The sequence below is a fragment of the Macrotis lagotis genome, chromosome X, assembly GCF_037893015.1.
Source record: "Macrotis lagotis isolate mMagLag1 chromosome X, bilby.v1.9.chrom.fasta, whole genome shotgun sequence".
NCBI lineage: Eukaryota > Metazoa > Chordata > Mammalia > Peramelemorphia > Peramelidae > Macrotis > Macrotis lagotis.
The window spans coordinates 87,754,780-87,770,040 of record NC_133666.1 but is presented as its reverse complement, the minus strand read 5'-3'; the positions used below and the strand labels follow the sequence as shown (position 1 = coordinate 87,770,040).

Here is a 15,261-nt window from a genome sequence, read left to right as displayed (position 1 = left end):
TATTTTGCTGAATAACACACACACACACACACACACACACACACACACAAAACACACACATCACACCTCACACCACACACCACACACTCTTGGGCTATCTTCAGTGGTTATTTTCAAACAGTCCTTACCTCCATTCACAAAGTATAAAATTCATTCATCAACAAACACCAATTAATCATGATGTACTTTACCTTACATCTTGGGTTTTTAGGGGGTGGTGTAGGTGTGAAATGACTTCCTGAAATACCTGATGCTACAAGTGGGAACTCATGAAAGAGTAGGATAGTGGCAAGACATGAGAGCCCAGGAAGTTTAGGCAAAGAAGAAAAGTGCCCAGACCCTGAAAACCTAGAGTCACAAACAAAGGGCCAGAACCCTAACCTTTGATCCAAGAAATTTGGGAAAGTCACTCCTGTACTCCAAATCAGCAAGAAAAAAACAATAAAACTCTGTCCTTGGAAATTTACTTTTTTGATAGAAAAAATGAAACACAAACTCAGAAGATGGCAACAAAGTCAAAATGTCTACATGGACAGTCTCAAAGAGAAATATGAATTGAACTCAGGACTAAATCAAACCTCATAGAGAAGTTCATAAAAGGATATAAAAATCATATAAATGAAGCAGAAGAAAAAATTTAGACAAGAAATAAAAGATATATAAGAGAGTTGTGAAAAAAAGATTCAAAATCTTGTAAAGGAAGCCAAAAATGGAAAAAGAAGTACAAAAATCAAGTGAAGAAAACAACACCTTAAATAGTAGAATTGGTTAAATGGAAAAGGAAATACAAAAGCTAACTGAAGAAAATAATTTCTTAGAAATTAGAATTAAAGAATCTAAGTGATTTCAGGATTTTGATACAACAAAAATAAATCAAACAAAATAAAAAGATTGATAAAAGTAGAAGAAAACATAAATGCAAAACTTCACTGGAAAGAGAACTGATCTGGAAAATAGATCCTGGAGAGAGGATTTCAAAATCTTTGGCCTACCGAAAGCCATATATAAAAGAAGACCTTGACAGCTTCTTTTATGAAATTATCAAGGAAAACTGCTCCGACATCTTAGACCCAGAGAGTAGCATAGACAGCGAAAGAACCCACAGATCATCTCATGAAAGATCCCCAAATAAAAACTCCCTGCATTATTTAACCAAACTCCAGAATTCTCAGGGCAAGGAGAAAATATTGCAAGAAATCAGAAAAAAATTATGAATCAGAAATCAAGGAGCTACAAGAAGTAGCAGCTTCTACAGCAAAGGAATAAGAATATGACATTCCAGGAGGTTAAAGATTTGGAGTATAACCAAGAATCAACTATCCAGGAAAGCTAAATATAATCTTTCAGAGGGAAAAATGGGCATTCAATAAAAAAGAGATGTTCAAACATTCCTGTTGAAAAAACCAGAACTAAATAGAAAATTCAGTTTTCAAATATAAACATAAAATATCAGCATAAAAAAGTAAATAGGAAAGCACAAATATAAGTTATTCAACAAGGTTAAACTTGTTATATCCTTAAACAGGAAGATGGTACTTGGAACTCTTTAAGAACTGAAACTCTGCTAGAGCAGTTAGAAAGACTATACATAACTGGAACAAAATCTCTCTTACCCTGAAAGGTAATGGGGTTGGGGCAAGACAATGTGAGAAGAGGTGGCTGATAGAAGAGAGGGAAGACTAAGATAGGGGGTATTCAGAAGCAACACACTGGTGAGGAGGGACAGGGTGAAAAGAAAGAGAGAAAAATATAAAAAGGGGAAAAATAGGATGGAGGGAAATAGACAGACATCACAAATATGAATGTCAATGGGAAAAACTCATCCATTAATTAGAAACTGATAAGAGAGTGGATTAAAACCCTGAATCCTGAATTATGCTGTTTATAAGAAACACTTTTGAGGTGTGACCAAGGTGATGAAGCAAAGGCAGGGATTTGCCAGAACTCTCTTCCATAACCCCACAAATTCCTTTAAATGATGACTCTAAACAAAGTCTAGAGTGGCAGAAACCACAACAATATGGGGAGTAAGAATTTTTCAGCTCAAAACAACTTAGAATTTTGGCAGAAAATGTCTGTTGCACCAAGGTGAGAGAAATGTAAATCTTACCAGCAGAGACTAGACCCCAGAAACCAGGAGCCAGCCTACTGGCAGAGCTCTCAGCCCACAGAGGGCAAGGAGGTCATCAACTGGATGGAAGGATATTGCAGGGGGCTCTATACTAGCACCAAAGCAGGAGTCTGTTGCTTTGCCCATACACAGTCCTGTACAGCAGTCCCAGGTCCAACAGGACCACTAGCAAAGCACAACATTCAGCTTCAGGTCAGTGGGGACCCTTCTCACAGTTCCAGGATGGAACAGAGGGCTTGTGGTTGCTCACAGACCAGAAGAAAGTCCAGAAAAGCAGGGAAACCACTCCTTAGATCATGCCTTCTTGGAAGTACTGATAACTGACAGATCCTTAGAAGTATCTCTGCAAAGAGCTGAACAAAACCCCTCAAGCTTGGAACAATGCGCCTCCACCCTGAAACCAGGGTCTTACTTTAAAAAGAGTTACAAGTCAAGGAATGAAATGGGAAAAAATATGATCATAGAAAGATTAAAGAATTAAAGAAGATTAAAACATATACCTAGAAGAAGAATAACCAAATCAAAACTCCAACATCCAAAGCTTCCATGAAAAATAGTCTCAGGCCATTAAAGAGCTGGAAAAAAGGTTTTGAAAATCAAGGAAGAGAGGCAGAGGAAAAATTGGGAAAAGCAAGGAGAGTGATACAAGAAAATCAAGGAAAAATTAGTTAATAGCTTGGTAAAGAAGACACAAAAAAAAAACCTTGAAGAAAATACTTCAAAACAGCCTAGGTCAAATGGTAAAAGAGGCAAAAAAATTCCTTAGAAAGGAGAATTGGTCAAATGGAAATGGAAGTACAGGAGCTTACTGAAGAAAATAATTCCTTCAAAATTAAGATTGTGCAAAGAAAAGTTGTTGACCTCATGAGAAATCAAGAAATAATAAAATTAAATTGAACAGATGAAAAGAAATAGAAATCAATGTGAAATATCTCACTGGAAAAGCCTGGAAAATAGATCCAGGACCAAAATTTTTTAAAATACATGAAAAACATCAATTAAAATAAATCCTAGACATCGCCTTTAAATAAATTATCAGAGAAAACTGTCCTGACATTCTAGAAAACTTTCTTGATGAAAATACCATAACTGAACAGAAAATCTGATTTCATATACAAGACGCAGGAGAAGTATAAAAAGACAAAAAAGAAAGGGAAATCATAAGGGAGCTCCTTATGGGATCTTCATACAAGGTTAAAATATTTATATTCCTACATAAGAAGATGATACTGGTAATTCAAAAAGATGAGTCTTGTGATTAGGGCTGTTGAAAGAAACACACACACACACACACACACACACACACACATACACACACACACACATATATATATATATATATGTGGAGAGAGAGAGAGAGACAGAGAGACAGAGAGACAGAGAGACAGAGACAAAGGACCCATCTGTGAGTTGAATAGGTAAGTATGATATCTGAAAAAAATAAACTTAAGGGGTGACAGTGGGATGTAATAGGAGAAAGGGATAGGATGATGTGGATTGGGGTAAATTATCTCACATAAAAGGGCAAGGAAAAACTTACTATTGAGGAGAAGAGGGAGGAGTTGAGGGACAACTATTAATCTCTTCAAAATTGGCTGAAAGAGGGAAGAATATACACACACAATGGATATAGAAATTTATATGATCCCAGAGTAAAGGGTGATGGAAGAACAGATTGGGGCAGGGGTGGTAAGAAGCAAAATATACTGAGAACACATAAGGTAAGAGAAAAGAAACTGGAGAAATAGGATAGTGAGAAATACAGTTAGCAACAAGAAATATGGAAAACAATCAAACTAAATTTCTCTGATAAAAGTCTCATTTCTCAAATATACTGAATCAAAATTATAAAAGTAAGAACAATTCTGAGACACTATCTCATACCTATTTGACTGGCTAACAAATAGAAATGTAAAATGACAAATGTTGGAAGAGATGTGGGTAAAATGATATACTGATACATTGTTGGTGGAGTTGTGAATTGATCATTCATTCTATAGAACAATCTGGAACTATGGCCAAAGGGATATAAAGTCCTTTATTCCCTTTGATCTAGCAAAATCACTCAATATACCAAAGATATAAAAAAGAAAAGGAAAAGGAACTATATGTGCAAATATATTTGTAGCAGCTCTTTTCTGGTGGCAAAGGTTTGAGGGAATGCCCAACAATTGGAGAAAGACTGAAGAATGTTGTCGTATGTGATTATGATAGACAATGATTTGGCTATATGAAATGAAGAGCAAAATGCTCTCAGAAAAACCTACAAAGACTCACATGAACTGATGCAAAGTAAAATGCACTGTATATAAAATAGTTAGACTGTAAGATGATCAGTTGTGAGTGTCTTACTATTTTCAGCAATACAATGTTCCAAGACAACTCTGAAAACTTTATGATGAAAAATGCTATTCATTTGCAGAAAAAGAACTGATGGTGTCTAAATACAGATTAAAGTATAATTTTTGGTTTTACTTTATTTTACTTGAGGGTTTTTTGGACTACTATGGAAATGTTTTGCATAAAGACACATATTTAACTGATATCACATTGATTACCTGCTCAGTTAGAAGGGCTGGGAAGGGGAGGGAGAGAAATTAGAAATCAGAATTTTAAGAACAAATGTAAGGGGCGGCTAGGTGGCGTAGTGGATAAAGCACCGGCCCTGGAGTCAGGAGTATCTGCGTTCAAATCCGGTCTCAGACACTTAATAATTACCTAGCTGTGTGGCCTTGGGCAAGCCACTTAACCCCGTTTGCCTTACAAAAAAAACTGAAAAAAAAGAACAAATGTAAAACTGATTTTATATGAAACTGATGAAAAATTAAAAAACTAGATAAATCTAAAAAACAACAATAAACACATCTGAAGTAGAAATACACAGAGAAAAAAACTGAATGAAATATACAATGCTTCAGATGAACTAAAGCAAAGAAGGATTAACAGACAAAACAAATTTCAGACATCTAATTATCAATAACAAAAGAAGGAAACTACATCTTGATAAAATGTACCAAAGACTATAATTTAATATCAATGCTAAATGTGCATTAGATTCCTAAAGGAGAATTTGAATGAGTTGCAAAAGTTAATTGACAGTAAAACTATTAGTAACAGAGAATCTCAACTTTCTCTTCTCAGAACTAAATAAATCTAAATACAAAATAAACAAGAAGGAAATTAAAAGTGGTGATTTCAATTTTTGCAGTCATATGATAGATCTCTGGAAAAAACGCAATGGAAATAGAAAGTTAAATAACTTTTTCTTAGTTGAATATGGTACCTTCACAGAAGTGAATATCTATTAGTAGATTAAAAACTCCTATCTAAATGGAGAAAAACAGAAATATTAAATGCAGATACAGACCTTTTACAAATCAAAATGCAATATTAATTTTTGAGCTGTGGATGTATAGATTACAAATTAGCTGAAAACCAAACAATCTTAACTTAAAGAATGATTGTGTCAAAGAACAAATGAGAAAATGTATCAATTTCTTTAAAGGGAATTACAACAATGAGGAAGCATTGGCAAATTGCATCCCAAAAATACTTATGGGAAATTGATATCTCTAAACACTTTCATCAGTAAATCAGAGAAAAAACAGATCCAAGAATTGGGCATTTATTTTTATCTTTTGTTTTAGGTTTTTGCAAGGCAAACGGGGTTAAGTGGCTTGCCCAAGGCCACACAGCTAGGTAATTATTAAGTGTCTGAGACTGGAATTGAACCCAGGGACTCCTGACTCCAGGGCCGGTGCTTTATCCACTGCGCCACCTAGCTGCCCAAGGCATATATTTTTAAAAAGTAGAAAAGAAGAAATGAAAAATCTCCAATAAAACATAAAAATGGAAATCCTCAAATTAAAGAGATCAGCAACTTTTAAAATAATGTAACTAAAAATAAAAGTAGATATTGATTTTATGAAAGTACTAACAAAATACATAAACTATTGGATAATTCAATTAACAAAAAAGAAAAAAGAAAAACCAAATTACCCGTCTCAAAAATGGAAAGGTAAATGCATAACAAATGAAATTAAAACACTGAATAGTAGTTATTTTGCTCACTTACATGCCAGTAAAATGGACACTGTATTTGAAATGGGTGAATACTTACAATATAAACTGCCATGTTATCAGAAGATGATACAGAAGACTTAAAGAAATCTAGCATTAAGAAAAGAGGATGAAGAGAGCAAAACTGAGTTCCCAAAGAGCAAATTTCCCAGGACCTGATGAATTTAAAAGTGAATTTTACCAAACATTTAAAATACATTTCATCCCATTACCATATAAACTATTTTTAAAAACAGACTAAGAAGGAGTGCTTTTGAATTGCTCTTATGGCCCAAATTTGGTTTTGCTATCTCAACAAGGATTTAGAAATAGACACGAACTTATAAATTATTGGTAGAGCTATGAAATGACAAAGCATTTTGAAAAATAATTTAGAATTATGCAAAGAAAGAAACAAAGAAGTTTTAAGCTTACAAAACAAAGTATCCATTAAACCCCAAGAAACTCATCAATAAGAAAAGTCCCTTATTTTCTTAAATATGGGGGTATAGTTAAAGACAGCTATGAATTAGAAACAAAGTAGATACTCATTCACCATGCAATGGCCAAAGAGGGAGTGGAACATGACTGTCAATGAAAACTATGACTATCCTGTAAGAAATGATTTGTGTGATGCCATTCCATTGGTTACAACAAAAGATCAGATGCTGGGCCCTGGAGCTAACCTCTAGCACAGTGCGGGTTTAAACTCATGATCTTTGCCTCATGAGTTGGACACTGGGGACTCTGAGACTCTGATTGCACCTGCCTCCACAACCTAGGCATACCCATGGAAGATGTGGTGGTACTGGCATGGCCTGGGGCTAGAGTAGTGAGAGCCAGCAAGTCATTACAGTTAAAGTAAACTCACAGGGATTTCTACTGGCTGCACTCCTTTGTGGCAGGATGTACTGCAGGTTGTTGAGCCCAAACCACCAACTCACTTTGGATAGAAAGAAGACATTATTACCAACACAAAATAAGCACAAACATTTAAGAGTGCTTTCTGCTTTGTGTGCTTTCTCCAGAAAGGAAGGGAATCTTGCATTGTATAAAAGAAATGGAGCAATGAGTATTAGAATCTTTCCATATAGTGCAATTCAGTTTATGTCCTTTTCCCATTATAAAAAGTTAATTACTATGAAATTTGATGTTTATGGACATAGATCTAAGCTACTGACTGTCTCCATGGAAGATATAACAGCAGTCACCTTTAATTATCCACTTGATAAGTTTAGAATTCACCTGGTGTTCTAGGGGAAAGGAGGAAACACCTATACAGGAATTATTCATACATTTAAAGGATTGATGGAAAGAGGATTTTTTTTGTGGATTTTGCAGAGTACTGATGCCTACTATTGTAGTAATGGCTCCCTATGCAAAGGTTCCAATTTTTAATTTTGGTACCTTAAAGAGTGTTGGTCTCTCCCATGTTCCCACCTTGTTTGGAAGGCATTCATCAGATAACTCTAACATCTTAGTGCTGAAAATACATATAAAATTGGCATTGCTGGAACATAGACAGTATCTAATCCACTTGTAACCCATAGTCGAATGTAATTAGGAATGGTTCTGCTAGATTCTGGAGGATGTCTTACGATGTTAAGACACTAATGTATATCAATGGATACCAAAGAATTTGCAGAGGTCTCTATGGGGCCTATCTCTTAACTACATTTCCTCTGTTCCCTCCCAAGTCATTGCACTCACAACAGATGAGCACATGACTCAATATTAGTACCTCAACTAAAGTCACTTTTTTTCCCAGGGGGAGGGGAGTAGGCAGAGACAAGATGGTGGAGTGAAGGCAGGGACTCCCATGGGTTCTCCCCCAAACCACTCCAAATACCTTCAAATAATGTCTCTAACCAAATTCTAGAGTGGCAGAACACACAAAACAACTGAGTGAAACAATTTTCCAGTATAAGACAACTTGGGAGATCCACAGGAAGTACCTATTACACTGGGATTAGAAAATGTCTGCAGGATAGCCCAGGATGGGCTGGAAATAACCGACTCCAGTCATCCAGGAGCAGATCACCAGGTGTCTGAGTCCATGGCAGCTGAGGCAGATTCCAGATGTCCCAGTCCAGGGGTTACCATGGACAATTGGAAGGCTCAGCAGAAAAACTCTGCCACACCAGAGTAATGGGAGTCCTACCCAGCACAGACCCACACCCACATCCAGAGGACAAGGGGTAAGCAGTGGGGGCCACTTGTTAGCTGCTTTCAGGGTGTTCAGCCCATAGATAATAAGGGAGGATAGGGGAGACTGCAGGGGGCTCTTTGCTATCCCTGAAGCAGGACTCTGTTACTTCATCCATACTCACATCTGGGTTGCAGTTTGAGGTTTCAGTCTCAGGATAAGGAGTAGAAGCACAACAGATTTTACTGTCTGCAGCTGAGCAAGGACTCTACTCACATTTCCAGGGCAGAAAGGAGTGTTTGTGGTCATCCACAGAGAGAGGACAGGTCAGGAAAGTAGTCATAGCCTCTCATAAGACCTTGGAGGAACTGAGAACTTGCATGTCTTGGGGTGGGGAGGAGGTATCCCTGAAATAGCTGGAAAAATCCTCAAAATCTTGGAATAGCATGTCCTCTACACTGGAAGCAGAGCCCACCTTTTACAGAGAATTGGGGAAAAGAACAAACAACAGAAGAAAAGAAATTCAGCCATAGACAATTATTTTGGTACTATGGAGGAACAAAATACACACTCAGAACATAACAAAGTCAGAGCTTCTGAACTCAAAGCCTCTAATAAACATATGAATTGATCTCAGACTATGGAAGAGCTCAAAAAATGATTTTGAAAATCAAGTAAGGAAGGTAGAGGAAAAAAATGGGAAGAGAATTGAGTACTATGAGGAAAAATCATAAAAACCAAATCAGCAACTTGGTGAAGATGACACAAAAAAGTCCTGATGAAAGTAACGTCTTAAAAACTGGTTTGGATGAAATGGAAAAAGCGGTCAAAAAGGCCAGTGAGGAGAAGAATGTAATTAAAAAACAGAATTTGTCAGATGAAAAGGGACATACAAAAGCTTTCTGAAGAAAATAATTCATTAAAATATAAACTGGAGCTAATGGAAGCTGATGACTTTGTGATAAATCAAGAAACAATAAAACAAAACTGAAAGAATTAAAACTGGAAGAAATGCGAAATATTTCATTGGAAAAAACAACTGACATGGAAGAAAATCCAAGGAAGACAATTTAAAAATTATTAGACTCCTTAAATTCTTGATCAAAATAAGAGCCTAGACTTCATTTTTCAAGAAATTATCCAGGGGCGGCTAGGTGGCGCAGTGGATAGAGCACCAGCCTTGGAGTCAGGAGTACCTGTGCTCAAATCCGACCTCAGATACTTAATAATTACCTAGCCGTGTGGCCTTGGGCAAGCCACTTAACACCATTGCCTTGAAAAATCTAAAAAAAAAAGAAAGAAATTATCCAGGAAAACTGCTCTGGCATCTTAGAAGCAGAGGATAGAATAGAAATAGAAAGAATCCAGAAATCACCTCCTGAAAGAGATTCCAAAAAGAAAACTTCCAGGAATATTATAGCCAAACTTCAGAACTCCCAAATCAAGGAGAAAATCTTATAAGCAGCCAGAAGAAAGAATTCAAATATCATAGAGGATAACACAAACTTAATCAGCTTCTACTTTAAGGTCTCATAGGGCTTGGAATATGACATTCCAGAAGACAAAAAAGCTTGCATTACAACCAAGAATCAACTATCAAGGGAAACTGAACATTCTCTTTTAGTGGAAAAGATGGATATTCAATGAAATCAGGGACTTTCAAACCTTCCTGATGAAATGACCAGAGCTGAACAGAAAGTTAGATCTACAAGAACAGAACTCAGATGAAGTATAGGTGGATGGGAAGGGGAAATTATGAGGGACCTGATGGTGAACTGCTTGTACTCTTGCATGGGAAGACCATACTGATGACTCTTATGAACCTTCTTATTGATTAGGGAACTTTGAAGGAGTATATTTAGATAAAGGTCAGGAGAGAGTTGAAATGGAAGGTATAATATATTAAAAAAAGATGGAGTCCATGGGAGAGAAAGGAATATAATGAGAGAAAGGGAATGAAGATGTAGAATAGGGTAAGTTATTTCATATAATAGAGTCAAGAAAAAACATTAGCAGGGCAGTGGAAGAGGAGGAAGGTGAGGGGGAGTGAGTGAGCCTTACTCTCGTTGGAAGTGCCTGAGAGAGGGAATTACATACACACAATTGGTTATAGAAATCTAGCTTACTCTAGAGGAAAATAGGAGAGGAAAGGGATGGGAGAAAGGGGCAGGCAGAGGGGAGTGGGGGCAGGTGATAGTAGAGAGGGAAGACTGTAGGGAGGGTAGTCAGATACAGAACACTTTTGAGGAGGGACTGAGTGAAAGGACTGAGAAAATAGAATAAGTAGGAGTAGAGGGAATAGAATGGATGGGGATACAACTAGCAATAGCAGCTGTGCAAAAAATATTGAAGCAATTTCTCTGCTGGAATGAGGAAAATGAATGCAATCCATACCCACCCCCTCCTAAAGAAAGAAACTGTCCTGGGTCAAATATAGATGTATCTGTTCTAAACACACACACACACACACACACATATATATATGTATATATATATATATATATATATATATATATATATATATATATACATATACATATACATATGTATGTATGTTAGGTACATATACAGAAATATATGTGTGAATATATATATAATATATATAATATATATATATATATATGTATATATACACATATATCTGTGTGTGAATTAGATATTGGTAGTTGAGGGAAGGGGAGTGTGTGTGAATTAAGTGAAGTGGAAATTTGCTCTGTCATTGCAATTCCTGTCACAGGATTACTTGATTTGTTTGTTAAACCAGAAATCAGAAAAGCTTCCTGATTTTTTTTTTTCAGTTTGTTTGTTTTTTGAAGTGATAAATTGTAATTTATTCATATGAAACATATTATTTGGCCAACTCTGGGTGTCTTATTAATGGTAATTAGTTTCATTAAAATGATTAAACTATGTGAGAAACTGATGAAATATTCCATGGTGTCCATTACAGGTTTGTTGAGATTTTCTCTTAACTTTATTATGCTCTTCCATGATTTTTTTTAGTAAGTATGACAGTATGAAATATATATTTTAATATTTTATTATTAAGTATAGTTATTTTTTTAGTAAGTATATTGATTTTCTAGTAAGTATGGTGGTATTAAATTCAAACCTTATGCCAGACTTAATGAAAAAACTATGCTGGATTTTGAAATGAATTATTTTAATCATATTTAATAATTTGTGATCATGGTAACAAGAATGTAAATTAAACTATTATCTTGCTCAGCTTAGTAAGTGCATTTTACAAGCCAATACTGCAAGACTAATATTTGTGGGTGGTTTTGACTCATTTTTTGTCAAAATCATATAGTATTCATGGGATAAAAATATCTTTTTAAAATAAAAGAATAAATGTGATATGAGTAGTGACATAATGATTCATAAATTAAGTAAGCTTACTTGCAGGTATAATAATAAACAAAAATTCTTGATGCCAAAAGATATTTACATAATTTTTATAAAAGAAAACCTACTTCTAAAAGGCAAGTTGAAGGAATAATAATAAACCTACTGATCTCAAAAATACAGACAGCCCTGAGAGCTTTTATTTGTCAAGGTGAGTTGGCTTATGACTTCTCTTGCAAAAGTTAAGTAGACTAAAAACATTATCCACATTATTGTTAATGTATAGATCAAAAAGTATTCACTGAATTTATATATATATATATATATATATAGTAGAATATTATTGGCATTAAAATATTACCATCTACAAATATTCTTCTATGAGAAAGGCTTATCTTGTCATGTAAATTTACTTAATGGAGATATTACATATAATTTTTGTAATCTACTATTTAAAACATGCAATTTGAAAATGCCAGGATTTTTGTAGCTACTTATTTTGCTCTCATTTTTATTACTGTCGCAAATACCAGTTTAGAAGACAAGATATGTAGAATCATTGCCATGAGATGAGTCATCAGAAAATTAGTTGAGCTCACTGTGTGCTTCCATGTTTGTTTTGAGTTAAGACTATGAGTATTACTGGAATGACCTTTGTCAATCAATGATTTTGGGGAGGCAGTGCTGGGGAGAATCACATAAATTTTGAATTTTATAGATTTTCTGATGACTTCTCATGAGGCAAGTGTTTGAATTATAAGCCTACCAGTTGAGGGAACTACATGTGTTCCTAGAACTGTGTATGTTTCCCCTTCAGAATTACACTCGAACTAAATAAAGTCAAGCAACCTTGAGGTAATGTAAGTAGCTGAAACAGATATCTTCCATTATCCCCTGAAAGGAAACTACACATGTTTGACTGGAGAAAAACTTGCATTCTGTGTCATTTATACAATACCTTTAAAAATTTAATAATAAATAAATAATTTTTAGAAAAAAAAGAGAGAATTGATGAGCATGAAAAGTAAGAAAAGGTTTTTGTGACATGATGAAAAGCACATTAAGCAAAGTCAAAAAATGTATACTTGGTAACAATCAAGTACAATTTAAACAGAAAGAATGACATACCGAGAAATTCAAAGTACCTGTAACAAAATGTAAAAAATCAAGTGAGTTTGAAAACCAAACATGAAAAGACACCATCACCTTACCTTATTCAGGAGATGAAAGGTCCCCTCTTGTTCATCTTTTCCCCAATGTATGCTTCAGTTTTGTTCCCTTTTCCTCTCCTCCCTAAAACAAAAAAAGAAATTTGTCACATATCATGACTCTTTAAGATGGGGATGGGGTGGGACACATAAGATACCATGGTAAGGTAAGAAACAGAAAACATCAATAAAAATTTTAAAAGGATACCTAGCATCTCAAGGGTAATAATGGAGGAAAGAAAGGGGTTTGGGTTATAGATTATCAGTAGCAGATCAACAACTATACAACAAATCAGTGATTATGAAAACAAATTTATTTAGATTTATCTGACTTCCTGACTTCATTTGGGGTTTTCTGGGCAAAGATACTGGAGTGGTTTGCAATTTTCTCCAGAAGCTCATTTGAGAGATGAGGAACTGACACAGTTATCTAAGTGACCTGCTTACGGTCAAACAGCTAGTAACTATCCTGAGGCCAAATATGAAGTCCAGAAAACTCATCTTCCTGACTTCAGATGCAATGAGACACCTACTTGCCCTGACAAAAAATTTGGCATTGTTAAAAAGTTAAAGGTGGAATGGAAAATGGAAAAGATTAGGTATGTATTATCCAGAAGCAAAAAAATAAACAAAATCACGATTAACAAATCTAAAAATCGCAGTAGAGGGTGGAGAATAATGGGAAAAATACTACTTGATTTGAAAATAGTATAAAACTGAAGCAGTTTGCCAGAAATTTGATAGGATATCAACAATTCCCACCATCAATCAAACTGAACTGCAAATGGTCTTTGTTTTTCCTTTGTTCTCCAAGAGAAACAAGACTTCAGAAAAGGTGATAAACAAGTGAATAGGATTAAAGGGAGAAAGGGCTGGGCAAAGTCACTAGTCTCACTTTTTCCTCGGGGGTCAACTGGATCCAGTGCCCACATATAGATCAGGATGACTGAATTTGGCCCTGGATGCAGTGGGAGACCTTGACTTTTTAAGCTAAGGTCTTTAACAGGTCTCATTTTGAATAACCCAACCCCCATTCAGGGATTAATGTTAGATAAAAAAAGAAATGAAGCAAGATGTGACCTCTTCTACCTACTCAAACAAACAAAAATAGTATTTCTGGGACTATTATTAATTATCAGTAGCAGATCAACAACTATACATCAAATCAGTGATTATGAAAACAACTCAAAATTTCAAGGCAAAACAGAAAAAAATTGCCCTTTATATTCTGAGTCAATTTAGGTGGAAAAGGAGAATCAATCACAAATTAAATGTTCACATTTATGGAGAGGGGAATGGCTTATGACAGAACAACTGTAAGAGAGAATCATGGAAAGTAAAATGAATAATTCTACAAATTTGAAATATTTTGCATAAACAAAATGCAGGTAAAATAAGAAGGGTAACAGTTATGTGAGGAAAAATATATTTTTTTATTCTCTAAGGACTATTCCATCTGCCGGATATAGAAGGAGACATCATTCTCCAATAGGTCAAAAGGAGAGAAAACTTTCAGCGGAAGAAATGCAAGCTATCAATAGCAGTATAACAAAAGACTCCAAATCCCTCAGAATAAGAGAAGTTCCTTCTATCTGTAAATCCTAGAGATGAGGGACCCCCTCTTTCTGATCCACCATAAGGTACTTGAAAATGCCCTTTGCCCAAGTGCTGTTTGAAACCAGAATAAAAACTAACATACCATTAAATTAAAGGACACAAAACAAGAGATGATAGGGAGAAGGGGATGTAAGGAGTTCCTAGACTGTCTCCTCTCTCCCAAGGCCTGAGACCAAGCCAAGGATGAGAGGATGAAAGGATGGACATACCCACGTAAGCAGGGGAGGGAGGGACTGTCCCCAAAATTTTCTCTTTGCTGGTCACCGTACCCCACCCCACTTCATAATTGCCCAGGCCTGGAACCTCCAGAGAAAGTTCTGGGCAGACAAGAAGCCCCAGGACCAGCCACACAAAGGTTCACCCTTGAGCACAAACACTCATACATCCACAAACCCACAGACATACACAGGGATAATCCTGCCTATATATGCAACACATAAAAGACAAAGGCATTGATATCATTAACCACAAACCCCCCTACATACATCCTCCTGAGGCCAATGTAAAAAATGGTCGGTGGAGATTTCATGAAAGAGCTTGGGGTTAGCACGGGGAGAGGAGAGAAGATAGGAAAAAGTGCGGGGAAGGCTGATAGGAGGAGAAGAGGGGCCACTTACCTCCCTCACAGCCACTTAGGCAATAGCAGGATGCTCAGCAGTAGTTTAGCTGAAAAAATGGGGGTCCCGAAGGGAAGGAGTGGAGGGGGAGGGAAAGGGAAATGGGTGAAGGCCCCCCAGATTTCTAGATACTCC

At 35.9% G+C, this 15,261-nt stretch overlaps 1 pseudogene; it reads left to right on the top strand.

The window, feature by feature from the left end:
* The first annotated feature begins 7,258 nt into the window (after positions 1-7,258).
* LOC141498742 (solute carrier family 25 member 16 pseudogene) lies at positions 7,259-7,928 on the top strand (annotated as a pseudogene).
* Positions 7,929-15,261: the final 7,333 nt, after the last annotated feature.